This window comes from Bombus fervidus, chromosome 3, assembly GCF_041682495.2.
Source record: "Bombus fervidus isolate BK054 chromosome 3, iyBomFerv1, whole genome shotgun sequence".
Lineage (NCBI taxonomy): Eukaryota > Metazoa > Arthropoda > Insecta > Hymenoptera > Apidae > Bombus > Bombus fervidus.
In genome coordinates, this window is record NC_091519.1 from 911,999 (window position 1) to 939,926 (window position 27,928).

The following is a 27,928-nucleotide window of genomic DNA, read 5'->3' on the forward strand; positions in this document are numbered from 1 at the left end:
GTTGGAATACCTTTGTACAGAGTTGGAATGCTTTCTACAGAGTTGGAATACCTTTTTACAGAGTCAGAATGTTATGTACAGTGTTGGAATTCTTTCTACAGAGTTGCAATACCTTTGTACAGAGTTGGAATAACTTTGTACAGGGTAGGAATACTTTGTACAGGGTTGGAATACTTTCTACAGGGTTGGAATGCTTTCGACAGAGTTGGAATGCTTTCTACAGGGTTGGAATACCTTTGTACAGGTTTGGATTGCTTTCTACAGAGTTGGAATGCTTTCTACAGGATTGGAATGCTTTCTACAGGGTTGGAATTTTTTCGGCAGGGTTGGAATACCTTTGTACAGAGTTAGAATGTTATGTACAGAGTAGGAGTGCTTTCTACAGGGTTGGAACGCTTCCTACAGGGTTAGAATGGTTTCGACAGATTTGGAATACCTTTGTACAGGGTTGGAATGCTTTCTACAGAGTTGGAATACCCTTGTACAGGGTTGGAATGCTTTCTACAGGGTTGGAATGCTTTCGACAGGGTTGGAATGCTTTCGACAGAGTTGGAATGCTTTCGACAGCGTTGGAATGCTTTCTACAGGGTTGGAAAGCTTTCGACAGGGTTGGAATGCTTTCGACAGAGTTGGAATACCTTTGTGCAGGGTTGGAATGCTTTCTACAGGGTTGGAGTGCTTTCGACAGGGTTGGAATGCTTTCTAGAGGTTTGGAATGCTTTCTAGAGGGTTGGAATGCTTTCTAGAGGGTTGGAATGCTTTCTACAGGGTTGGAATGCTTTCTACAGAGTTGGAATACCTTTGTACAGGGTTGGAACAGCTTTGTACAGGGTTGGAATACTTTCTACAGGGTTGGAATGCTTTCTAGAGGGTTGGAATACTTTCGACAGGGTTGGAATGCTTTCTACAGGGTTGGAATACCTTTGTACAGGGTTGGAATGCTTTCTACAGGGTTGGAATACCTTTTTACAGAGTCAGAATGTTATGTACAGTGTTGGAATTCTTTCTACAGAGTTGCAATACCTTTGTACAGAGTTGGAATAACTTTGTACAGGGTAGGAATACTTTCTACAGGGTTGGAATACTTTCTACAGGGTTGGAATGCTTTCGACAGAGTTGGAATGCTTTCTACAGGGTTGGAATACCTTTGTACAGGTTTGGATTGCTCTCTACAGAGTTGGAATGCTTTCTACAGGATTGGAATGCTTTCTACAGGGTTGGAATTTTTTCGGCAGGGTTGGAATACCTTTGTACAGAGTTAGAATGTTATGTACAGAGTAGGAGTGCTTTCTACAGGGTTGGAACGCTTCCTACAGGGTTAGAATGGTTTCGACAGATTTGGAATACCTTTGTACAGGGTTGGAATGCTTTCTACAGAGTTGGAATACCCTTGTACAGGGTTGGAATGCTTTCTACAGGGTTGGAATGCTTTCGACAGGGTTGGAATGCTTTCGACAGAGTTGGAATGCTTTCGACAGCGTTGGAATGCTTTCTACAGGGTTGGAAAGCTTTCGACAGGGTTGGAATGCTTTCGACAGAGTTGGAATACCTTTGTGCAGGGTTGGAATGCTTTCTACAGGGTTGGAGTGCTTTCTACAGGGTTGGAATGCTTTCTAGAGGTTTGGAATGCTTTCTAGAGGGTTGGAATGCTTTCTAGAGTGTTGGAATGCTTTCTACAGGGTTGGAATGCTTTCGACAGAGTTGGAATACCTTTGTACAGGGTTGGAACAGCTTTGTACAGGGTTGGAATACTTTCTACAGGGTTGGAATGCTTTCTAGAGGGTTGGAATACTTTCGACAGGGTTGGAATGCTTTCTACAGGGTTGGAATACCTTTGTACAGGGTTGGAATGCTTTCTACAGGGTTGGAATGCTTTCGACAGAGTTGGAATACCTTTGTACAGAGACAGAATGTTATGTACAGGGTTGGAATTCTTTCTACAGAGTTGGAATACCTTTGTACAGGGTTGGAATGCTTTCGACAGAGTTGGAATACCTTTGTACAGGGTTGGAACAGCCTTGTACAGGCTGGGAATACTTTCTACAGGGTTGGAATGCTTTCTAGAGTGTTGGAATGCTTTCTAGATGGTCGGAATGCTTTCTGGAGGGTTGGAATGCTATCTACAGGGTTGGAATGCTTTCTACAGAGTTGGAATACCTTTGTACATGGTTGGAATACCTTTGTACAGGGTTGGAACAGCTTTGTACAGGGTTGGAATACTTTCTACAGGGTTGGAATGCTTTCTAGAGGGTAGGAATACTTTCGACAGGGTTGGAATGCTTTCTACAGGGTTGGAATACCTTTGTACAGGGTTGGAATGCTTTCTACAGGGTTGGAATACCTTTGTACAGAGTCAGAATGTTATGTACAGGGTTGGAATTCGTTCTACAGAGTTGGAATACCTTTGTACAGAGTTGGAATGCTTTCTAGAGTGTTGGAATGCTTTCTAGAGGTTTGGAATGCTTTCTAGAGGGTTGGAATGCTTTCAAGAGGGTCGGAATGCTTTCTACAGGGTTGGAATGCTTTCTACAGAGTTGGAATACCTTTGTACAGGGTTGGAACAGCTTTGTACAGGGTTGGAATACTTTCTACAGGGTTGGAATGCTTTCTAGAGGGTTGGAATACTTTCGACAGGGTTGGAATGCTTTCTACAGGGTTGGAATACCTTTGTACAGGGTTGGAATGCTTTCTACAGGGTTGGAATGCTTTCTAGAGTGTTGGAATGCTTTCTAGAGGGTTGGAATGCTTTCTGGAGGGTTGGAATGCTATCTACAGGGTTGGAATGCTTTCTACAGAGTTGGAATACCTTTGTACAGGGTTGGAACAGCTTTGTACAGGGTTGGAATACTTTCTACAGGGTTGGAATGCTTTCTAGAGGGTTGGAATGCTTTCGACAGGGTTGGAATACCTTTGTACAGAGTTGGAATGCTTTCTACAGGGTTGGAATACCTTTGTACAGAGTCAGAATGTTATGTACAGTGTTGGAGTTCTTCCTACAGAGTTGGAATACCTTTGTACAGAGTTGGAATGCTTTCTACAGGGATGGAATACCTTTGTACAGAGTTGGAATGCTTTCTACAGGGTTGGAATGCTTTCTACAGGGTTTTAATGCTTTCTACAGGGTTGGAATGCTTTCTACAGGGTTGGAATGCTTTCGACAGAGTTGGAATACCTTTGTACAGAGTCAGAATGTTATGTACAGGGTTGGAATTCTTCCTACAGAGTTGGAATACCTTTGTACAGAGTCAGAATGTTATGTACAGTGTTGGAGTTCTTTCTACAGAGTTGGAATACCTTTCTACAGAGTTGGAATGCTTTCTACAGGGTTTTAATGCTTTCTACAGGGTTGGAATGCTTTCTACAGGGTTGGAATGCTTTCTACAGGGTTGGAATACCTTTGTACAGAGTTGGAATGCTTTCTACAGTGTTGGAATGCTATCGACAGAGTTGGAATACCTTTGTACAGGGATGGAACAGCTTTGTACAGGGTGGGAATAATTTCTACAGGGTTGGAATGCTTTCTAGAGGGTTGGAATGCTTTCTAGAGGGTTGGAATGCTTTCTAGAGTGTTGGAATGCTTTCTAGAGGGTTGAAATGCTATCTACAGGGTTGGAATGCTTTCTACAGAGTTGGCATACCTTTGTACAGGGTTGGAACAGCTTTGTACAGGGTTGGAACACTTTCTACAGGGTTGGAATGCTTTCTAGAGGGTTGGAATACTTTCGACAGGGTTGGAATGCTTTCTACAGGGTTGGAATACCTTTGTACAGGGTTGGAACGCTTCCTACAGGGTTAGAATGGTTTCGACAGATTTGGAATACCTTTGTACAGGGTTGGAATGCTTTCTACAGAGTTGGAATACCCTTGTACAGGGTTGGAATGCTTTCTACAGGGTTGGAATGCTTTCGACAGGGTTGGAATGCTTTCGACAGAGTTGGAATGCTTTCGACAGGGTTGGAATGCTTTCTACAGGGTTGGAAAGCTTTCGACAGGGTTGGAATGCTTTCGACAGAGTTGGAATACCTTTGTGCAGGGTTGGAATGCTTTCTACAGGGTTCGAGTGCTTTCTACAGGGTTGGAATGCTTTCTAGAGGTTTGGAATGCTTTCTAGAGGGTTGGAATGCTTTCTAGAGGGTTGGAATGCTTTCTACAGGGTTGGAATGCTTTCTACAGAGTGGGAATACCTTTGTACAGGGTTGGAACAGCTTTGTACAGGGTTGGAATACTTTCTACAGGGTTGGAATGCTTTCTAGAGGGTTGGAATACTTTCGACAGGGTTGGAATGCTTTCTACAGGGTTGGAATACCTTTGTACAGGGTTGGAATGCTTTCTACAGGGTTGGAATGCTTTCGACAGAGTTGGAATACCTTTGTACAGAGACAGAATGTTATGTACAGGGTTGGAATTCTTTCTACAGAGTTGGAATACCTTTGTACAGGGTTGGAATGCTTTCGACAGAGTTGGAATACCTTTGTACAGGGTTGGAACAGCCTTGTACAGGCTGGGAATACTTTCTACAGGGTTGGAATGCTTTCTAGAGTGTTGGAATGCTTTCTAGAGGGTTGGAATGCTTTCTGGATGGTTGGAATGCTATCTACAGGGTTGGAATGCTTTCTACAGAGTTGGAATACCTTTGTACAGGGTTGGAACAGCTTTGTACAGGGTTGGAATACTTTCTACAGGGTTGGAATGCTTTCTAGTGGGTTGGAATGCTTTCGACAGGGTTGGAATACCTTTGTACAGAGTTGGAATGCTTTCTACAGGGTTGGAATACCTTTGTACAGAGTCAGAATGTTATGTACAGTGTTGGAGTTCCTCCTACAGAGTTGGAATACCTTTGTACAGAGTTGGAATGCATTCTACAGGGATGGAATACCTTTGTACAGAGTTGGAATGCTTTCTACAGGGTTGGAATACTTTCTACAGGGTTTCAATGCTTTCTACAGGGTTGGAATGCTTTCTACAGGGTTGGAATGCTTTCGACAGAGTTGGAATACCTTTGTACAGAGTCAGAATGTTATGTACAGGGTTGGAATTCGTTCTACAGAGTTGGAATACCTTTGTACAGAGTCAGAATGTTATGTACAGGGTTGGAATTTTTCTACAGAGTTGGAATACCTTTGTACAGAGTTGGAATGCTTTCTACAGGGTTGGACTGCTTTCTACAGGGTTGGAATGCTTTCTAGAGGTTTGGAATGCTTTCTAGAGGGTTGGAATGCTTTCTAGAGGGTTGGAATGCTTTCTACAGGGTTGGAATGCTTTCGACAGAGTTGGAATACCTTTGTACAGGGTTGGAACAGCTTTGTACAGGGTTGGAATACTTTCTACAGGGTTGGAATGCTTTCTAGAGGGTTGGAATACTTTCGACAGGGTTGGAATGCTTTCTACAGGGTTGGAATACCTTTGTACAGGGTTGGAATGCTTTCTACAGGGTTGGAATGCTTTCGACAGAGTTGGAATACCTTTGTACAGAGACAGAATGTTATGTACAGGGTTGGAATTCTTTCTACAGAGTTGGAATACCTTTGTACAGGGTTGGAATGCTTTCGACAGGGTTGGAATGCTTTCTACATGGTTGGAATGCTTTCGACAGAGTTGGAATACCCTTGTACGGAGTTGGAATGCTTTCTACAGGGTTGGAATACATTTGTACAGAGTTGGAATGCTTTCTACAGGGTTGGAATGCTTTCTAGAGTGTTGGAATGCTTTCTAGAGGGTTGGAATGCTATCTACAGGGTTGGAATTCTTTCTACAGAGTTGGAATACCTTTGTACAGGGTTGGAATGCTTTCGACAGGGTTGGAATGCTTTCTACATGGTTGGAATGCTTTCGACAGAGTTGGAATACCCTTGTACGGAGTTGGAATGCTTTCTACAGGGTTGGAATACATTTGTACAGAGTTGGAATGCTTTCTACAGGGTTGGAATGCTTTCTACAGAGTTGGAATGCTTTCTACAGGGTTGGAATACCTTTGTACAGGGTTGGAATGCTTTCTACAGGGTTGGAATGCTTTCTAGAGTGTTGGAATGCTTTCTAGAGGGTTGGAATGCTTTCTGGAGGGTTGGAATGCTATCTACAGGGTTGGAATGCTTTCTACAGAGTTGGAATACCTTTGTACAGGGTTGGAACAGCTTTGTACAGGGTTGGAATACTTTCTACAGGGTTGGAATGCTTTCTAGAGGGTTGGAATGCTTTCGACAGAGTTGGAATACCTTTGTACAGAGTCAGAATGTTATGTACAGGGTTGGAATTCTTCCTACAGAGTTGGAATACCTTTGTACAGAGTCAGAATGTTATGTACAGTGTTGGAGTTCTTTCTACAGAGTTGGAATACCTTTGTACAGAGTTGGAATGCTTTCTACAGGGATGGAATACCTTTGTACAGAGTTGGAATGCTTTCTACAGGGTTGGAATGCTTTCTACAGGGTTTTAATGCTTTCTACAGGGTTGGAATGCTTTCTACAGGGTTGGAATGCTTTCGACAGAGTTGGAATACCTTTGTACAGAGTCAGAATGTTATGTACAGGGTTGGAATTCTTCCTACAGAGTTGGAATACCTTTGTACAGAGTCAGAATGTTATGTACAGTGTTGGAGTTCTTTCTACAGAGTTGGAATACCTTTCTACAGAGTTGGAATGCTTTCTACAGGGTTTTAATGCTTTCTACAGGGTTGGAATGCTTTCTACAGGGTTGGAATGCTTTCTACAGGGTTGGAATACCTTTGTACAGAGTTGGAATGCTTTCTACAGTGTTGGAATGCTATCGACAGAGTTGGAATACCTTTGTACAGGGATGGAACAGCTTTGTACAGGGTGGGAATAATTTCTACAGGGTTGGAATGCTTTCTAGAGGGTTGGAATGCTTTCTAGAGGGTTGGAATGCTTTCTAGAGTGTTGGAATGCTTTCTAGAGGGTTAAAATGCTATCTACAGGGTTGGAATGCTTTCTACAGAGTTGGCATACCTTTGTACAGGGTTGGAACAGCTTTGTACAGGGTTGGAACACTTTCTACAGGGTTGGAATGCTTTCTAGAGGGTTGGAATGCTTTCGACAGGGTTGGAATGCTTTCGACAGAGTTGGAATACCTTTGTACAGAGTTGGAATGCTTTCTACAGGGTTGGAATACCTTTTTACAGAGTCAGAATGTTATGTACAGTGTTGGAATTCTTTCTACAGAGTTGCAATACCTTTGTACAGAGTTGGAATAACTTTGTACAGGGTAGGAATACTTTCTACAGGGTTGGAATACTTTCTACAGGGTTGGAATGCTTTCGACAGAGTTGGAATGCTTTCTACAGGGTTGGAATACCTTTGTACAGGTTTGGATTGCTTTCTACAGAGTTGGAATGCTTTCTACAGGATTGGAATGCTTTCTACAGGGTTGGAATTTTTTCGGCAGGGTTGGAATACCTTTGTACAGAGTTAGAATGTTATGTACAGAGTAGGAGTGCTTTCTACAGGGTTGGAACGCTTCCTACAGGGTTAGAATGGTTTCGACAGATTTGGAATACCTTTGTACAGGGTTGGAATGCTTTCTACAGAGTTGGAATACCTTTGTACAGAGTCAGAATGTTATGTACAGTGTTGGAGTTCTTTCTACAGAGTTGGAATACCTTTCTACAGAGTTGGAATGCTTTCTACAGGGTTTTAATGCTTTCTACAGGGTTGGAATGCTTTCTACAGGGTTGGAATGCTTTCTACAGGGTTGGAATACCTTTGTACAGAGTTGGAATGCTTTCTACAGTGTTGGAATGCTATCGACAGAGTTGGAATACCTTTGTACAGGGATGGAACAGCTTTGTACAGGGTGGGAATAATTTCTACAGGGTTGGAATGCTTTCTAGAGGGTTGGAATGCTTTCTAGAGGGTTGGAATGCTTTCTAGAGTGTTGGAATGCTTTCTAGAGGGTTGAAATGCTATCTACAGGGTTGGAATGCTTTCTACAGAGTTGGCATACCTTTGTACAGGGTTGGAACAGCTTTGTACAGGGTTGGAACACTTTCTACAGGGTTGGAATGCTTTCTAGAGGGTTGGAATACTTTCGACAGGGTTGGAATGCTTTCTACAGGGTTGGAATACCTTTGTACAGGGTTGGAACGCTTCCTACAGGGTTAGAATGGTTTCGACAGATTTGGAATACCTTTGTACAGGGTTGGAATGCTTTCTACAGAGTTGGAATACCCTTGTACAGGGTTGGAATGCTTTCTACAGGGTTGGAATGCTTTCGACAGGGTTGGAATGCTTTCGACAGAGTTGGAATGCTTTCGACAGGGTTGGAATGCTTTCTACAGGGTTGGAAAGCTTTCGACAGGGTTGGAATGCTTTCGACAGAGTTGGAATACCTTTGTGCAGGGTTGGAATGCTTTCTACAGGGTTCGAGTGCTTTCTACAGGGTTGGAATGCTTTCTAGAGGTTTGGAATGCTTTCTAGAGGGTTGGAATGCTTTCTAGAGGGTTGGAATGCTTTCTACAGGGTTGGAATGCTTTCTACAGAGTGGGAATACCTTTGTACAGGGTTGGAACAGCTTTGTACAGGGTTGGAATACTTTCTACAGGGTTGGAATGCTTTCTAGAGGGTTGGAATACTTTCGACAGGGTTGGAATGCTTTCTACAGGGTTGGAATACCTTTGTACAGGGTTGGAATGCTTTCTACAGGGTTGGAATGCTTTCGACAGAGTTGGAATACCTTTGTACAGAGACAGAATGTTATGTACAGGGTTGGAATTCTTTCTACAGAGTTGGAATACCTTTGTACAGGGTTGGAATGCTTTCGACAGAGTTGGAATACCTTTGTACAGGGTTGGAACAGCCTTGTACAGGCTGGGAATACTTTCTACAGGGTTGGAATGCTTTCTAGAGTGTTGGAATGCTTTCTAGAGGGTTGGAATGCTTTCTGGATGGTTGGAATGCTATCTACAGGGTTGGAATGCTTTCTACAGAGTTGGAATACCTTTGTACAGGGTTGGAACAGCTTTGTACAGGGTTGGAATACTTTCTACAGGGTTGGAATGCTTTCTAGTGGGTTGGAATGCTTTCGACAGGGTTGGAATACCTTTGTACAGAGTTGGAATGCTTTCTACAGGGTTGGAATACCTTTGTACAGAGTCAGAATGTTATGTACAGTGTTGGAGTTCCTCCTACAGAGTTGGAATACCTTTGTACAGAGTTGGAATGCATTCTACAGGGATGGAATACCTTTGTACAGAGTTGGAATGCTTTCTACAGGGTTGGAATACTTTCTACAGGGTTTCAATGCTTTCTACAGGGTTGGAATGCTTTCTACAGGGTTGGAATGCTTTCGACAGAGTTGGAATACCTTTGTACAGAGTCAGAATGTTATGTACAGGGTTGGAATTCGTTCTACAGAGTTGGAATACCTTTGTACAGAGTCAGAATGTTATGTACAGGGTTGGAATTTTTCTACAGAGTTGGAATACCTTTGTACAGAGTTGGAATGCTTTCTACAGGGTTGGAGTGCTTTCTACAGGGTTGGAATGCTTTCTAGAGGTTTGGAATGCTTTCTAGAGGGTTGGAATGCTTTCTAGAGGGTTGGAATGCTTTCTACAGGGTTGGAATGCTTTCGACAGAGTTGGAATACCTTTGTACAGGGTTGGAACAGCTTTGTACAGGGTTGGAATACTTTCTACAGGGTTGGAATGCTTTCTAGAGGGTTGGAATACTTTCGACAGGGTTGGAATGCTTTCTACAGGGTTGGAATACCTTTGTACAGGGTTGGAATGCTTTCTACAGGGTTGGAATGCTTTCGACAGAGTTGGAATACCTTTGTACAGAGACAGAATGTTATGTACAGGGTTGGAATTCTTTCTACAGAGTTGGAATACCTTTGTACAGGGTTGGAATGCTTTCGACAGAGTTGGAATACCTTTGTACAGGGTTGGAACAGCCTTGTACAGGCTGGGAATACTTTCTACAGGGTTGGAATGCTTCCTAGAGTGTTGGAATGCTTTCTAGAGGGTCGGAATGCTTTCTGGAGGGTTGGAATGCTATCTACAGGGTTGGAATGCTTTCTACAGAGTTGGAATACCTTTGTACAGGGTTGGAATACCTTTGTACAGGGTTGGAACAGCTTTGTACAGGGTTGGAATACTTTCTACAGGGTTGGAATGCTTTCTAGAGGGTAGGAATACTTTCGACAGGGTTGGAATGCTTTCTACAGGGTTGGAATACCTTTGTACAGGGTTGGAATGCTTTCTACAGGGTTGGAATACCTTTGTACAGAGTCAGAATGTTATGTACAGGGTTGGAATTCGTTCTACAGAGTTGGAATACCTTTGTACAGAGTTGGAATGCTTTCTACAGGGTTGGAATGCTTTCTACATGGTTGGAATGCTTTCGACAGAGTTGGAATACCCTTGTACGGAGTTGGAATGCTTTCTACAGGGTTGGAATACATTTGTACAGAGTTGGAATGCTTTCTACAGGGTTGGAATGCTTTCTACAGGGTTGGAATGCTTTCGACAGAGTTGGAATACCTTTGTACAGGGTTGGAACAGCTTTGTTCAGGGTGGGAATACTTTCTACAGGGTTCGAATGCTTTCTAGAGCTTTGGAATGCTTTCTAGAGGGTTGGAATGCTTTCAAGAGGGTCGGAATGCTTTCTACAGGGTTGGAATGCTTTCTACAGAGTTGGAATACCTTTGTACAGGGTTGGAACAGCTTTGTACAGGGTTGGAATACTTTCTACAGGGTTGGAATGCTTTCTAGAGGGTTGGAATACTTTCGACAGGGTTGGAATGCTTTCTACAGGGTTGGAATACCTTTGTACAGGGTTGGAATGCTTTCTACAGGGTTGGAATGCTTTCTAGAGTGTTGGAATGCTTTCTAGAGGGTTGGAATGCTTTCTGGAGGGTTGGAATGCTATCTACAGGGTTGGAATGCTTTCTACAGAGTTGGAATACCTTTGTACAGGGTTGGAACAGCTTTGTACAGGGTTGGAATACTTTCTACAGGGTTGGAATGCTTTCTAGAGGGTTGGAATGCTTTCGACAGGGTTGGAATACCTTTGTACAGAGTTGGAATGCTTTCTACAGGGTTGGAATACCGTTGTACAGAGTCAGAATGTTATGTACAGTGTTGGAGTTCTTCCTACAGAGTTGGAATACCTTTGTACAGAGTTGGAATGCTTTCTACAGGGATGGAATACCTTTGTACAGAGTTGGAATTCTTTCTACAGGGTTGGAATGCTTTCTACAGGGTTTTAATGCTTTCTACAGGGTTGGAATGCTTTCTACAGGGTTGGAATGCTTTCGACAGAGTTGGAATACCTTTGTACAGAGTCAGAATGTTATGTACAGGGTTGGAATTCTTCCTACAGAGTTGGAATACCTTTGTACAGAGTCAGAATGTTATGTACAGTGTTGGAGTTCTTTCTACAGAGTTGGAATACCTTTCTACAGAGTTGGAATGCTTTCTACAGGGTTTTAATGCTTTCTACAGGGTTGGAATGCTTTCTACAGGGTTGGAATGCTTTCTACAGTGTTGGAATTCTTTCTACAGAGTTGCAATACCTTTGTACAGAGTTGGAATAACTTTGTACAGGGTAGGAATACTTTCTACAGGGTTGGAATACTTTCTACAGGGTTGGAATGCTTTCGACAGAGTTGGAATGCTTTCTACAGGGTTGGAATACCTTTGTACAGGTTTGGATTGCTTTCTACAGAGTTGGAATGCTTTCTACAGGATTGGAATGCTTTCTACAGGGTTGGAATTTTTTCGGCAGGGTTGGAATACCTTTGTACAGAGTTAGAATGTTATGTACAGAGTAGGAGTGCTTTCTACAGGGTTGGAACGCTTCCTACAGGGTTAGAATGGTTTCGACAGATTTGGAATACCTTTGTACAGGGTTGGAATGCTTTCTACAGAGTTGGAATACCCTTGTACAGGGTTGGAATGCTTTCTACAGGGTTGGAATGCTTTCGACAGGGTTGGAATGCTTTCGACAGAGTTGGAATGCTTTCGACAGGGTTGGAATGCTTTCTACAGGGTTGGAAAGCTTTCGACAGGGTTGGACTGCTTTCGACAGGGTTGGAATACCTTTCTACAGGGTTGGAATGCTTTCTAGAGGGTTGGAATGCTTTCTAGAGGGTTGGAATGCATTCTAGAGGGTTGGAATGCTTTCTACAGGGTTGGAATGCTTTCTACAGAGTTGGAATACCTTTGTACAGGGTTGGAACTGCTTTGTACAGGGTTGGAATACTTTCTACAGGGTTGGAATGCTTTCTAGAGGGTTGGAATACTTTCGACAGGGTTGGAATGCTTTCTACAGGGTTGGAATACCTTTGTACAGGGTTGGAACGCTTCCTACAGGGTTAGAATGGTTTCGACAGATTTGGAATACCTTTGTACAGGGTTGGAATGCTTTCTACAGAGTTGGAATACCCTTATACAGGGTTGGAATGCTTTCTACAGGGTTGGAATGCTTTCGACAGGGTTGGAATGCTTTCGACAGAGTTGGAATGCTTTCGACAGGGTTGGAATGCTTTCTACAGGGTTGGAAAGCTTTCGACAGGGTTGGAATGCTTTCGACAGAGTTGGAATACCTTTGTGCAGGGTTGGAATGCTTTCTACAGGGTTGGAGTGCTTTCTACAGGGTTGGAATGCTTTCTAGAGGTTTGGAATGCTTTCTAGAGGGTTGGAATGCTTTCTAGAGGGTTGGAATGCTTTCTACAGGGTTGGAATGCTTTCTACAGAGTGGGAATACCTTTGTACAGGGTTGGAACAGCTTTGTACAGGGTTGGAATACTTTCTACAGGGTTGGAATGCTTTCTAGAGGGTTGGAATACTTTCGACAGGGTTGGAATGCTTTCTACAGGGTTGGAATACCTTTGTACAGGGTTGGAATGCTTTCTACAGGGTTGGAATGCTTTCGACAGAGTTGGAATACCTTTGTACAGAGACAGAATGTTATGTACAGGGTTGGAATTCTTTCTACAGAGTTGGAATACCTTTGTACAGGGTTGGAATGCTTTCGACAGAGTTGGAATACCTTTGTACAGGGTTGGAACAGCCTTGTACAGGCTGGGAATACTTTCTACAGGGTTGGAATGCTTTCTAGAGTGTTGGAATGCTTTCTAGAGGGTTGGAATGCTTTCTGGATGGTTGGAATGCTATCTACAGGGTTGGAATGCTTTCTACAGAGTTGGAATACCTTTGTACAGGGTTGGAACAGCTTTGTACAGGGTTGGAATACTTTCTACAGGGTTGGAATGCTTTCTAGTGGGTTGGAATGCTTTCGACAGGGTTGGAATACCTTTGTACAGAGTTGGAATGCTTTCTACAGGGTTGGAATACCTTTGTACAGAGTCAGAATGTTATGTACAGTGTTGGAGTTCCTCCTACAGAGTTGGAATACCTTTGTACAGAGTTGGAATGCTTTCTACAGGGATGGAATACCTTTGTACAGAGTTGGAATGCTTTCTACAGGGTTGGAATACTTTCTACAGGGTTTCAATGCTTTCTACAGGGTTGGAATGCTTTCTACAGGGTTGGAATGCTTTCGACAGAGTTGGAATACCTTTGTACAGAGTCAGAATGTTATGTACAGGGTTGGAATTCGTTCTACAGAGTTGGAATACCTTTGTACAGAGTCAGAATGTTATGTACAGGGTTGGAATTTTTCTACAGAGTTGGAATACCTTTGTACAGAGTTGGAATGCTTTCTACAGGGTTGGAGTGCTTTCTACAGGGTTGGAATGCTTTCTAGAGGTTTGGAATGCTTTCTAGAGGGTTGGAATGCTTTCTAGAGGGTTGGAATGCTTTCTACAGGGTTGGAATGCTTTCGACAGAGTTGGAATACCTTTGTACAGGGTTGGAACAGCTTTGTACAGGGTTGGAATACTTTCTACAGGGTTGGAATGCTTTCTAGAGGGTTGGAATACTTTCGACAGGGTTGGAATGCTTTCTACAGGGTTGGAATACCTTTGTACAGGGTTGGAATGCTTTCTACAGGGTTGGAATGCTTTCGACAGAGTTGGAATACCTTTGTACAGAGACAGAATGTTATGTACAGGGTTGGAATTCTTTCTACAGAGTTGGAATACCTTTGTACAGGGTTGGAATGCTTTCGACACAGTTGGAATACCTTTGTACAGGGTTGGAACAGCCTTGTACAGGCTGGGAATACTTTCTACAGGGTTGGAATGCTTTCTAGAGTGTTGGAATGCTTTCTAGAGGGTCGGAATGCTTTCTGGAGGGTTGGAATGCTATCTACAGGGTTGGAATGCTTTCTACAGAGTTGGAATACCTTTGTACAGGGTTGGAATACCTTTGTACAGGGTTGGAATGCTTTCTAGAGGGTAGGAATACTTTCGACAGGGTTGGAATGCTTTCTACAGGGTTGGAATACCTTTGTACAGGGTTGGAATGCTTTCTACAGGGTTGGAATACCTTTGTACAGAGTCAGAATGTTATGTACAGGGTTGGAATTCGTTCTACAGAGTTGGAATACCTTTGTACAGAGTTGGAATGCTTTCTACAGGGTTGGAATGCTTTCTACATGGTTGGAATGCTTTCGACAGAGTTGGAATACCCTTGTACGGAGTTGGAATGCTTTCTACAGGGTTGGAATACATTTGTACAGAGTTGGAATGCTTTCTACAGGGTTGGAATGCTTTCTACAGTGTTGGAATGCTTTCGACAGAGTTGGAATACCTTTGTACAGGGTTGGAACAGCTTTGTTCAGGGTGGGAATACTTTCTACAGGGTTGGAATGCTTTCTAGAGGTTTGGAATGCTTTCTAGAGGGTTGGAATGCTTTCAAGAGGGTCGGAATGCTTTCTACAGGGTTGGAATGCTTTCTACAGAGTTGGAATACCTTTGTACAGGGTTGGAACAGCTTTGTACAGGGTTGGAATACTTTCTACAGGGTTGGAATGCTTTCTAGAGGGTTGGAATACTTTCGACAGGGTTGGAATGCTTTCTACAGGGTTGGAATACCTTTGTACAGGGTTGGAATGCTTTCTACAGGGTTGGAATGCTTTCTAGAGTGTTGGAATGCTTTCTAGAGGGTTGGAATGCTTTCTGGAGGGTTGGAATGCTATCTACAGGGTTGGAATGCTTTCTACAGAGTTGGAATACCTTTGTACAGGGTTGGAACAGCTGTGTACAGGGTTGGAATACTTTCTACAGGGTTGGAATGCTTTCTAGAGGGTTGGAATGCTTTCGACAGGGTTGGAATACCTTTGTACAGAGTTGGAATGCTTTCTACAGGGTTGGAATACCTTTGTACAGAGTCAGAATGTTATGTACAGTGTTGGAGTTCTTCCTACAGAGTTGGAATACCTTTGTACAGAGTTGGAATGCTTTCTACAGGGATGGAATACCTTTGTACAGAGTTGGAATGCTTTCTACAGGGTTGGAATGCTTTCTACAGGGTTTTAATGCTTTCTACAGGGTTGAATGCTTTCTACAGGGTTGGAAAGCTTTCGACAGAGTTGGAATACCTTTGTACAGAGTCAGAATGTTATGTACAGGGTTGGAATTCTTCCTACAGAGTTGGAATACCTTTGTACAGAGTCAGAATGTTATGTACAGTGTTGGAGTTCTTTCTACAGAGTTGGAATACCTTTCTACAGAGTTGGAATGCTTTCTACAGGGTTTTAATGCTTTCTACAGGGTTGGAATGCTTTCTACAGGGTTGGAATGCTTTCTACAGGGTTGGAATACCTTTGTACAGAGTTGGAATGCTTTCTACAGTGTTGGAATGCTATCGACAGAGTTGGAATACCTTTGTACAGGGATGGAACAGCTTTGTACAGGGTGGGAATAATTTCTACAGGGTTGGAATGCTTTCTAGAGGGTTGGAATGCTTTCTAGAGGGTTGGAATGCTTTCTAGAGTGTTGGAATGCTTTCTAGAGGGTTGAAATGCTATCTACAGGGTTGGAATGCTTTCTACAGAGTTGGCATACCTTTGTACAGGGTTGGAACAGCTTTGTACAGGGTTGGAACACTTTCTACAGGGTTGGAATGCTTTCTAGAGGGTTGGAATGCTTTCGACAGGGTTGGAATGCTTTCGACAGAGTTGGAATACCTTTGTACAGAGTTGGAATGCTTTCTACAGGGTTGGAATACCTTTTTACAGAGTCAGAATGTTATGTACAGTGTTGGAATTCTTTCTACAGAGTTGCAATACCTTTGTACAGAGTTGGAATAACTTTGTACAGGGTTGGAATGCTTTCTACAGAGTTGGAATACCCTTGTACAGGGTTGGAATGCTTTCTACAGGGTTGGAATGCTTTCGACAGGGTTGGAATGCTTTCGACAGAGTTGGAATGCTTTCGACAGGGTTGGAATGCTTTCTACAGGGTTGGAAAGCTTTCGACAGGGTTGGACTGCTTTCGACAGGGTTGGAATACCTTTCTACAGGGTTGGAATGCTTTCTAGAGGGTTGGAATGCTTTCTAGAGGGTTGGAATGCTTTCTAGAGGGTTGGAATGCTTTCTACAGGGTTGGAATGCTTTCTACAGAGTTGGAATACCTTTGTACAGGGTTGGAACTGCTTTGTACAGGGTTGGAATACTTTCTACAGGGTTGGAATGCTTTCTAGAGGGTTGGAATACTTTCGACAGGGTTGGAATGCTTTCTACAGGGTTGGAATACCTTTGTACAGGGTTGGAACGCTTCCTACAGGGTTAGAATGGTTTCGACAGATTTGGAATACCTTTGTACAGGGTTGGAATGCTTTCTACAGAGTTGGAATACCCTTGTACAGGGTTGGAATGCTTTCTACAGGGTTGGAATGCTTTCGACAGGGTTGGAATGCTTTCGACAGAGTTGGAATGCTTTCGACAGGGTTGGAATGCTTTCTACAGGGTTGGAAAGCTTTCGACAGGGTTGGAATGCTTTCGACAGAGTTGGAATACCTTTGTGCAGGGTTGGAATGCTTTCTACAGGGTTGGAGTGCTTTCTACAGGGTTGGAATGCTTTCTAGAGGTTTGGAATGCTTTCTAGAGGGTTGGAATGCTTTCTAGAGGGTTGGAATGCTTTCTACAGGGTTGGAATGCTTTCTACAGAGTGGGAATACCTTTGTACAGGGTTGGAACAGCTTTGTACAGGGTTGGAATACTTTCTACAGGGTTGGAATGCTTTCTAGAGGGTTGGAATACTTTCGACAGGGTTGGAATGCTTTCTACAGGGTTGGAATACCTTTGTACAGGGTTGGAATGCTTTCTACAGGGTTGGAATGCTTTCGACAGAGTTGGAATACCTTTGTACAGAGACAGAATGTTATGTACAGGGTTGGAATTCTTTCTACAGAGTTGGAATACCTTTGTACAGGGTTGGAATGCTTTCGACAGAGTTGGAATACCTTTGTACAGGGTTGGAACAGCCTTGTACAGGCTGGGAATACTTTCTACAGGGTTGGAATGCTTTCTAGAGTGTTGGAATGCTTTCTAGAGGGTTGGAATGCTTTCTGGATGGTTGGAATGCTATCTACAGGGTTGGAATGCTTTCTACAGAGTTGGAATACCTTTGTACAGGGTTGGAACAGCTTTGTACAGGGTTGGAATACTTTCTACAGGGTTGGAATGCTTTCTAGTGGGTTGGAATGCTTTCGACAGGGTTGGAATACCTTTGTACAGAGTTGGAATGCTTTCTACAGGGTTGGAATACCTTTGTACAGAGTCAGAATGTTATGTACAGTGTTGGAGTTCCTCCTACAGAGTTGGAATACCTTTGTACAGAGTTGGAATGCTTTCTACAGGGATGGAATACCTTTGTACAGAGTTGGAATGCTTTCTACAGGGTTGGAATACTTTCTACAGGGTTTCAATGCTTTCTACAGGGTTGGAATGCTTTCTACAGGGTTGGAATGCTTTCGACAGAGTTGGAATACCTTTGTACAGAGTCAGAATGTTATGTACAGGGTTGGAATTCGTTCTACAGAGTTGGAATACCTTTGTACAGAGTTGGAATGCTTTCTACAGGGTTGGAATGCTTTCTACATGGTTGGAATGCTTTCGACAGAGTTGGAATACCCTTGTACGGAGTTGGAATGCTTTCTACAGGGTTGGAATACATTTGTACAGGGTTGGAACAGCTTTGTACAGGGTGGGAATACTTTCTACAGTGTTGGAATGCCTTCTAGAGGGTTGGATTGCTTTCTAGAGGGTTGGAATGCTTTCTAGAGGGTTGGAATACTTTCTACAGGGTTGGAATGCTTTCTACAGAGTTGGAATACCTTTGTACAGGGTTGGAACAGCTTTGTACAGGGTTGGAACACTTTCTACAGGGTTGGAATGCTTTCTAGAGGGTTGGAATGCTTTCGACAGCGTTGGAATGCTTTCGACAGAGTTGGAATACCTTTGTACAGAGTTGGAATGCTTTCTACAGGGTTGGAATACCTTTTTACAGAGTCAGAATGTTATGTACAGTGTTGGAATTCTTTCTACAGAGTTGCAATACCTTTGTACAGAGTTGGAATAACTTTGTACAGGGTAGGAATACTTTCTACAGGGTTGGAATACTTTCTACAGGGTTGGAATGCTTTCGACAGAGTTGGAATGCTTTCTACAGAGTTGGAATACCTTTGTACAGGGTTGGAATGCTTTCGACACAGTTGGAATACCTTTGTACAGGGTTGGAACAGCCTTGTACAGGCTGGGAATACTTTCTACAGGGTTGGAATGCTTTCTAGAGTGTTGGAATGCTTTCTAGAGGGTCGGAATGCTTTCTGGAGGGTTGGAATGCTATCTACAGGGTTGGAATGCTTTCTACAGAGTTGGAATACCTTTGTACAGGGTTGGAATACCTTTGTACAGGGTTGGAATGCTTTCTAGAGGGTAGGAATACTTTCGACAGGGTTGGAATGCTTTCTACAGGGTTGGAATACCTTTGTACAGGGTTGGAATGCTTTCTACAGGGTTGGAATACCTTTGTACAGAGTCAGAATGTTATGTACAGTGTTGGAGTTCTTCCTACAGAGTTGGAATACCTTTGTACAGAGTTGGAATGCTTTCTACAGGGATGGAATACCTTTGTACAGAGTTGGAATACCTTTGTACAGAGTTGGAATGCTTTCTACAGGGTTGGAATGCTTTCTACATGGTTGGAATGCTTTCGACAGAGTTGGAATACCCTTGTACGGAGTTGGAATGCTTTCTACAGGGTTGGAATACATTTGTACAGAGTTGGAATGCTTTCTACAGGGTTGGAATGCTTTCTACAGTGTTGGAATGCTTTCGACAGAGTTGGAATACCTTTGTACAGGGTTGGAACAGCTTTGTTCAGGGTGGGAATACTTTCTACAGGGTTGGAATGCTTTCTAGAGGTTTGGAATGCTTTCTAGAGGGTTGGAATGCTTTCAAGAGGGTCGGAATGCTTTCTACAGGGTTGGAATGCTTTCTACAGAGTTGGAATACCTTTGTACAGGGTTGGAACAGCTTTGTACAGGGTTGGAATACTTTCTACAGGGTTGGAATGCTTTCTAGAGGGTTGGAATGCTTTCGACAGGGTTGGAATACCTTTGTACAGAGTTGGAATGCTTTCTACAGGGTTGGAATACCTTTGTACAGAGTCAGAATGTTATGTACAGTGTTGGAGTTCTTCCTACAGAGTTGGAATACCTTTGTACAGAGTTGGAATGCTTTCTACAGGGATGGAATACCTTTGTACAGAGTTGGAATGCTTTCTACAGGGTTGGAATGCTTTCTACAGGGTTTTAATGCTTTCTACAGGGTTGAATGCTTTCTACAGGGTTGGAATGCTTTCGACAGAGTTGGAATACCTTTGTACAGAGTCAGAATGTTATGTACAGGGTTGGAATTCTTCCTACAGAGTTGGAATACCTTTGTACAGAGTCAGAATGTTATGTACAGTGTTGGAGTTCTTTCTACAGAGTTGGAATACCTTTCTACAGAGTTGGAATGCTTTCTACAGGGTTTTAATGCTTTCTACAGGGTTGGAATGCTTTCTACAGGGTTGGAATGCTTTCTACAGGGTTGGAATACCTTTGTACAGAGTTGGAATGCTTTCTACAGTGTTGGAATGCTATCGACAGAGTTGGAATACCTTTGTACAGGGATGGAACAGCTTTGTACAGGGTGGGAATAATTTCTACAGGGTTGGAATGCTTTCTAGAGGGTTGGAATGCTTTCTAGAGGGTTGGAATGCTTTCTAGAGTGTTGGAATGCTTTCTAGAGGGTTGAAATGCTATCTACAGGGTTGGAATGCTTTCTACAGAGTTGGCATACCTTTGTACAGGGTTGGAACAGCTTTGTACAGGGTTGGAACACTTTCTACAGGGTTGGAATGCTTTCTAGAGGGTTGGAATGCTTTCGACAGGGTTGGAATGCTTTCGACAGAGTTGGAATACCTTTGTACAGAGTTGGAATGCTTTCTACAGGGTTGGAATACCTTTTTACAGAGTCAGAATGTTATGTACAGTGTTGGAATTCTTTCTACAGAGTTGCAATACCTTTGTACAGAGTTGGAATAACTTTGTACAGGGTTGGAATGCTTTCTACAGAGTTGGAATACCCTTGTACAGGGTTGGAATGCTTTCTACAGGGTTGGAATGCTTTCGACAGGGTTGGAATGCTTTCGACAGAGTTGGAATGCTTTCGACAGGGTTGGAATGCTTTCTACAGGGTTGGAAAGCTTTCGACAGGGTTGGACTGCTTTCGACAGGGTTGGAATACCTTTCTACAGGGTTGGAATGCTTTCTAGAGGGTTGGAATGCTTTCTAGAGGGTTGGAATGCTTTCTAGAGGGTTGGAATGCTTTCTACAGGGTTGGAATGCTTTCTACAGAGTTGGAATACCTTTGTACAGGGTTGGAACTGCTTTGTACAGGGTTGGAATACTTTCTACAGGGTTGGAATGCTTTCTAGAGGGTTGGAATACTTTCGACAGGGTCGGAATGCTTTCTACAGGGTTGGAATACCTTTGTACAGGGTTGGAACGCTTCCTACAGGGTTAGAATGGTTTCGACAGATTTGGAATACCTTTGTACAGGGTTGGAATGCTTTCTACAGAGTTGGAATACCCTTGTACAGGGTTGGAATGCTTTCTACAGGGTTGGAATGCTTTCGACAGGGTTGGAATGCTTTCGACAGAGTTGGAATGCTTTCGACAGGGTTGGAATGCTTTCTACAGGGTTGGAAAGCTTTCGACAGGGTTGGAATGCTTTCGACAGAGTTGGAATACCTTTGTGCAGGGTTGGAATGCTTTCTACAGGGTTGGAGTGCTTTCTACAGGGTTGGAATGCTTTCTAGAGGTTTGGAATGCTTTCTAGAGGGTTGGAATGCTTTCTAGAGGGTTGGAATGCTTTCTACAGGGTTGGAATGCTTTCTACAGAGTGGGAATACCTTTGTACAGGGTTGGAACAGCTTTGTACAGGGTTGGAATACTTTCTACAGGGTTGGAATGCTTTCTAGAGGGTTGGAATACTTTCGACAGGGTTGGAATGCTTTCTACAGGGTTGGAATACCTTTGTACAGGGTTGGAATGCTTTCTACAGGGTTGGAATGCTTTCGACAGAGTTGGAATACCTTTGTACAGAGACAGAATGTTATGTACAGGGTTGGAATTCTTTCTACAGAGTTGGAATACCTTTGTACAGGGTTGGAATGCTTTCGACAGAGTTGGAATACCTTTGTACAGGGTTGGAACAGCCTTGTACAGGCTGGGAATACTTTCTACAGGGTTGGAATGCTTTCTAGAGTGTTGGAATGCTTTCTAGAGGGTTGGAATGCTTTCTGGATGGGTGGAATGCTATCTACAGGGTTGGAATGCTTTCTACAGAGTTGGAATACCTTTGTACAGGGTTGGAACAGCTTTGTACAGGGTTGGAATACTTTCTACAGGGTTGGAATGCTTTCTAGTGGGTTGGAATGCTTTCGACAGGGTTGGAATACCTTTGTACAGAGTTGGAATGCTTTCTACAGGGTTGGAATACCTTTGTACAGAGTCAGAATGTTATGTACAGTGTTGGAGTTCCTCCTACAGAGTTGGAATACCTTTGTACAGAGTTGGAATGCTTTCTACAGGGATGGAATACCTTTGTACAGAGTTGGAATGCTTTCTACAGGGTTGGAATACTTTCTACAGGGTTTCAATGCTTTCTACAGGGTTGGAATGCTTTCTACAGGGTTGGAATGCTTTCGACAGAGTTGGAATACCTTTGTACAGAGTCAGAATGTTATGTACAGGGTTGGAATTCGTTCTACAGAGTTGGAATACCTTTGTACAGAGTTGGAATGCTTTCTACAGGGTTGGAATGCTTTCTACATGGTTGGAATGCTTTCTACAGAGTTGGAATACCCTTGTACGGAGTTGGAATGCTTTCTACAGGGTTGGAATACATTTGTACAGGGTTGGAACAGCTTTGTACAGGGTGGGAATACTTTCTACAGTGTTGGAATGCCTTCTAGAGGGTTGGATTGCTTTCTAGAGGGTTGGAACGCTTCCTACAGGGTTAGAATGGTTTCGACAGATTTGGAATACCTTTGTACAGGGTTGGAATGCTTTCTACAGAGTTGGAATACCCTTGTACAGGGTTGGAATGCTTTCTACAGGGTTGGAATGCTTTCTACAGGGTTGGAATGCTTTCGACAGAGTTGGAATACCTTTGTACAGAGTCAGAATGTTATGTACAGGGTTGGAATTCTTCCTACAGAGTTGGAATACCTTTGTACAGAGTCAGAATGTTATGTACAGTGTTGGAGTTCTTTCTACAGAGTTGGAATACCTTTCTACAGAGTTGGAATGCTTTCTACAGGGTTTTAATGTTTTCTACAGGGTTGGAATGCTTTCTACAGGGTTGGAATGCTTTCTACAGGGTTGGAATACCTTTGTACAGAGTTGGAATGCTTTCTACAGTGTTGGAACGCTATCGACAGAGTTGGAATACCTTTGTACAGGGATGGAACAGCTTTGTACAGGGTGGGAATAATTTCTACAGGGTTGGAATGCTTTCTAGAGGGTTGGAATGCTTTCTAGAGGGTTGGAATGCTTTCTAGAGTGTTGGAATGCTTTCTAGAGGGTTGAAATGCTATCTACAGGGTTGGAATGCTTTCTACAGAGTTGGCATACCTTTGTACAGGGTTGGAACAGCTTTGTACAGGGTTGGAACACTTTCTACAGGGTTGGAATGCTTTCTAGAGGGTTGGAAAGCTTTCGACAGGGTTGGAATGCTTTCGACAGAGTTGGAATACCTTTGTGCAGGGTTGGAATGCTTTCTACAGGGTTGGAATACCTTTTTACAGAGTCAGAATGTTATGTACAGTGTTGGAATTCTTTCTACAGAGTTGCAATACCTTTGTACAGAGTTGGAATAACTTTGTACAGGGTAGGAATACTTTCTACAGGGTTGGAATACTTTCTACAGGGTTGGAATGCTTTCGACAGAGTTGGAATGCTTTCTACAGGGTTGGAATACCTTTGTACAGGTTTGGATTGCTTTCTACAGAGTTGGAATGCTTTCTACAGGATTGGAATGCTTTCTACAGGGTTGGAATTTTTTCGGCAGGGTTGGAATACCTTTGTACAGAGTTAGAATGTTATGTACAGAGTAGGAGTGCTTTCTACAGGGTTGGAACGCTTCCTACAGGGTTAGAATGGTTTCGACAGATTTGGAATACCTTTGTACAGGGTTGGAATGCTTTCTACAGAGTTGGAATACCCTTGTACAGGGTTGGAATGCTTTCTACAGGGTTGGAATGCTTTCGACAGGGTTGGAATGCTTTCGACAGAGTTGGAATGCTTTCGACAGGGTTGGAATGCTTTCTACAGGGTTGGAAAGCTTTCGACAGGGTTGGACTGCTTTCGACAGGGTTGGAATACCTTTCTACAGGGTTGGAATGCTTTCTAGAGGGTTGGAATGCTTTCTAGAGGGTTGGAATGCTTTCTAGAGAGTTGGAATGCTTTCTACAGGGTTGGAATGCTTTCTACAGAGTTGGAATACCTTTGTACAGGGTTGGAACTGCTTTGTACAGGGTTGGAATACTTTCTACAGGGTTGGAATGCTTTCTAGAGGGTTGGAATACTTTCGACAGGGTTGGAATGCTTTCTACAGGGTTGGAATGCTTTCGACAGAGTTGGAATACCTTTGTACAGAGTCAGAATGTTATGTACAGGGTTGGAATTCTTCCTACAGAGTTGGAATACCTTTGTACAGGGTTGGAATGCTTTCGACAGAGTTGGAATACCTTTGTACAGGGTTGGAACAGCCTTGTACAGGCTGGGAATACTTTCTACAGGGTTGGAATGCTTTCTAGAGTGTTGGAATGCTTTCTAGAGGGTTGGAATGCTTTCTGGATGGTTGGAATGCTATCTACAGGGTTGGAATGCTTTCTACAGAGTTGGAATACCTTTGTACAGGGTTGGAACAGCTTTGTACAGGGTGGGAATACTTTCTACAGTGTTGGAATGCCTTCTAGAGGGTTGGATTGCTTTCTAGAGGGTTGGAACGCTTCCTACAGGGTTAGAATGGTTTCGACAGATTTGGAATACCTTTGTACAGGGTTGGAATGCTTTCTACAGAGTTGGAATACCCTTGTACAGGGTTGGAATGCTTTCTACAGGGTTGGAATGCTTTCTACAGGGTTGGAATGCTTTCGACAGAGTTGGAATACCTTTGTACAGAGTCAGAATGTTATGTACAGGGTTGGAATTCTTCCTACAGAGTTGGAATACCTTTGTACAGAGTCAGAATGTTATGTACAGTGTTGGAGTTCTTTCTACAGAGTTGGAATACCTTTCTACAGAGTTGGAATGCTTTCTACAGGGTTTTAATGTTTTCTACAGGGTTGGAATGCTTTCTACAGGGTTGGAATGCTTTCTACAGGGTTGGAATACCTTTGTACAGAGTTGGAATGCTTTCTACAGTGTTGGAACGCTATCGACAGAGTTGGAATACCTTTGTACAGGGATGGAACAGCTTTGTACAGGGTGGGAATAATTTCTACAGGGTTGGAATGCTTTCTAGAGGGTTGGAATGCTTTCTAGAGGGTTGGAATGCTTTCTAGAGTGTTGGAATGCTTTCTAGAGGGTTGAAATGCTATCTACAGGGTTGGAATGCTTTCTACAGAGTTGGCATACCTTTGTACAGGGTTGGAACAGCTTTGTACAGGGTTGGAACACTTTCTACAGGGTTGGAATGCTTTCTAGAGGGTTGGAAAGCTTTCGACAGGGTTGGAATGCTTTCGACAGAGTTGGAATACCTTTGTGCAGGGTTGGAATGCTTTCTACAGGGTTGGAATACCTTTTTACAGAGTCAGAATGTTATGTACAGTGTTGGAATTCTTTCTACAGAGTTGCAATACCTTTGTACAGAGTTGGAATAACTTTGTACAGGGTAGGAATACTTTCTACAGGGTTGGAATACTTTCTACAGGGTTGGAATGCTTTCGACAGAGTTGGAATGCTTTCTACAGGGTTGGAATACCTTTGTACAGGTTTGGATTGCTTTCTACAGAGTTGGAATGCTTTCTACAGGATTGGAATGCTTTCTACAGGGTTGGAATTTTTTCGGCAGGGTTGGAATACCTTTGTACAGAGTTAGAATGTTATGTACAGAGTAGGAGTGCTTTCTACAGGGTTGGAACGCTTCCTACAGGGTTAGAATGGTTTCGACAGATTTGGAATACCTTTGTACAGGGTTGGAATGCTTTCTACAGAGTTGGAATACCCTTGTACAGGGTTGGAATGCTTTCTACAGGGTTGGAATGCTTTCGACAGGGTTGGAATGCTTTCGACAGAGTTGGAATGCTTTCGACAGGGTTGGAATGCTTTCTACAGGGTTGGAAAGCTTTCGACAGGGTTGGACTGCTTTCGACAGGGTTGGAATACCTTTCTACAGGGTTGGAATGCTTTCTAGAGGGTTGGAATGCTTTCTAGAGGGTTGGAATGCTTTCTAGAGAGTTGGAATGCTTTCTACAGGGTTGGAATGCTTTCTACAGAGTTGGAATACCTTTGTACAGGGTTGGAACTGCTTTGTACAGGGTTGGAATACTTTCTACAGGGTTGGAATGCTTTCTAGAGGGTTGGAATACTTTCGACAGGGTTGGAATGCTTTCTACAGGGTTGGAATACCTTTGTACAGGGTTGGAACGCTTCCTACAGGGTTAGAATGGTTTCGACAGATTTGGAATACCTTTGTACAGGGTTGGAATGCTTTCTACAGAGTTGGAATACCCTTGTACAGGGTTGGAATGCTTTCTACAGGGTTGGAATGCTTTCGACAGGGTTGGAATGCTTTCGACAGAGTTGGAATGCTTTCGACAGGGTTGGAATGCTTTCTACAGGGTTGGAAAGCTTTCGACAGGGTTGGAATGCTTTCGACAGAGTTGGAATACCTTTGTGCAGGGTTGGAATGCTTTCTACAGGGTTGGAGTGCTTTCTACAGGGTTGGAATGCTTTCTAGAGTTTGGAATGCTTTCTAGAGGGTTGGAATGCTTTCTAGAGGGTTGGAATGCTTTCTACAGGGTTGGAATGCTTTCTACAGAGTGGGAATACCTTTGTACAGGGTTGGAACAGCTTTGTACAGGGTTGGAATACTTTCTACAGGGTTGGAATGCTTTCTAGAGGGTTGGAATACTTTCGACAGGGTTGGAATGCTTTCTACAGGGTTGGAATACCTTTGTACAGGGTTGGAATGCTTTCTACAGGGTTGGAATGCTTTCGACAGAGTTGGAATACCTTTGTACAGAGACAGAATGTTATGTACAGGGTTGGAATTCTTTCTACAGAGTTGGAATACCTTTGTACAGGGTTGGAATGCTTTCGACAGAGTTGGAATACCTTTGTACAGGGTTGGAACAGCCTTGTACAGGCTGGGAATACTTTCTACAGGGTTGGAATGCTTTCTAGAGTGTTGGAATGCTTTCTAGAGGGTTGGAATGCTTTCTGGATGGTTGGAATGCTATCTACAGGGTTGGAATGCTTTCTACAGAGTTGGAATACCTTTGTACAGGGTTGGAACAGCTTTGTACAGGGTTGGAATACTTTCTACAGGGTTGGAATGCTTTCTAGTGGGTTGGAATGCTTTCGACAGGGTTGGAATACCTTTGTACAGAGTTGGAATGCTTTCTACAGGGTTGGAATACCTTTGTACAGAGTCAGAATGTTATGTACAGTGTTGGAGTTCCTCCTACAGAGTTGGAATACCTTTGTACAGAGTTGGAATGCTTTCTACAGGGATGGAATACCTTTGTACAGAGTTGGAATGCTTTCTACAGGGTTGGAATACTTTCTACAGGGTTTCAATGCTTTCTACAGGGTTGGAATGCTTTCTACAGGGTTGGAATGCTTTCGACAGAGTTGGAATACCTTTGTACAGAGTCAGAATGTTATGTACAGGGTTGGAATTCGTTCTACAGAGTTGGAATACCTTTGTACAGAGTTGGAATGCTTTCTACAGGGTTGGAATGCTTTCTACATGGTTGGAATGCTTTCGACAGAGTTGGAATACCCTTGTACGGAGTTGGAATGCTTTCTACAGGGTTGGAATACATTTGTACAGGGTTGGAACAGCTTTGTACAGGGTGGGAATACTTGCTACAGTGTTGGAATGCCTTCTAGAGGGTTGGATTGCTTTCTAGAGGGTTGGAATGCTTTCTAGAGGGTTGGAATACTTTCTACAGGGTTGGAATGCTTTCTACAGAGTTGGAATACCTTTGTACAGGGTTGGAACAGCTTTGTACAGGGTTGGAACACTTTCTACAGGGTTGGAATGCTTTCTAGAGGGTTGGAATGCTTTCGACAGCGTTGGAATGCTTTCGACAGAGTTGGAATACCTTTGTACAGAGTTGGAATGCTTTCTACAGGGTTGGAATACCTTTTTACAGAGTCAGAATGTTATGTACAGTGTTGGAATTCTTTCTACAGAGTTGCAATACCTTTGTACAGAGTTGGAATAACTTTGTACAGGGTAGGAATACTTTCTACAGGGTTGGAATACTTTCTACAGGGTTG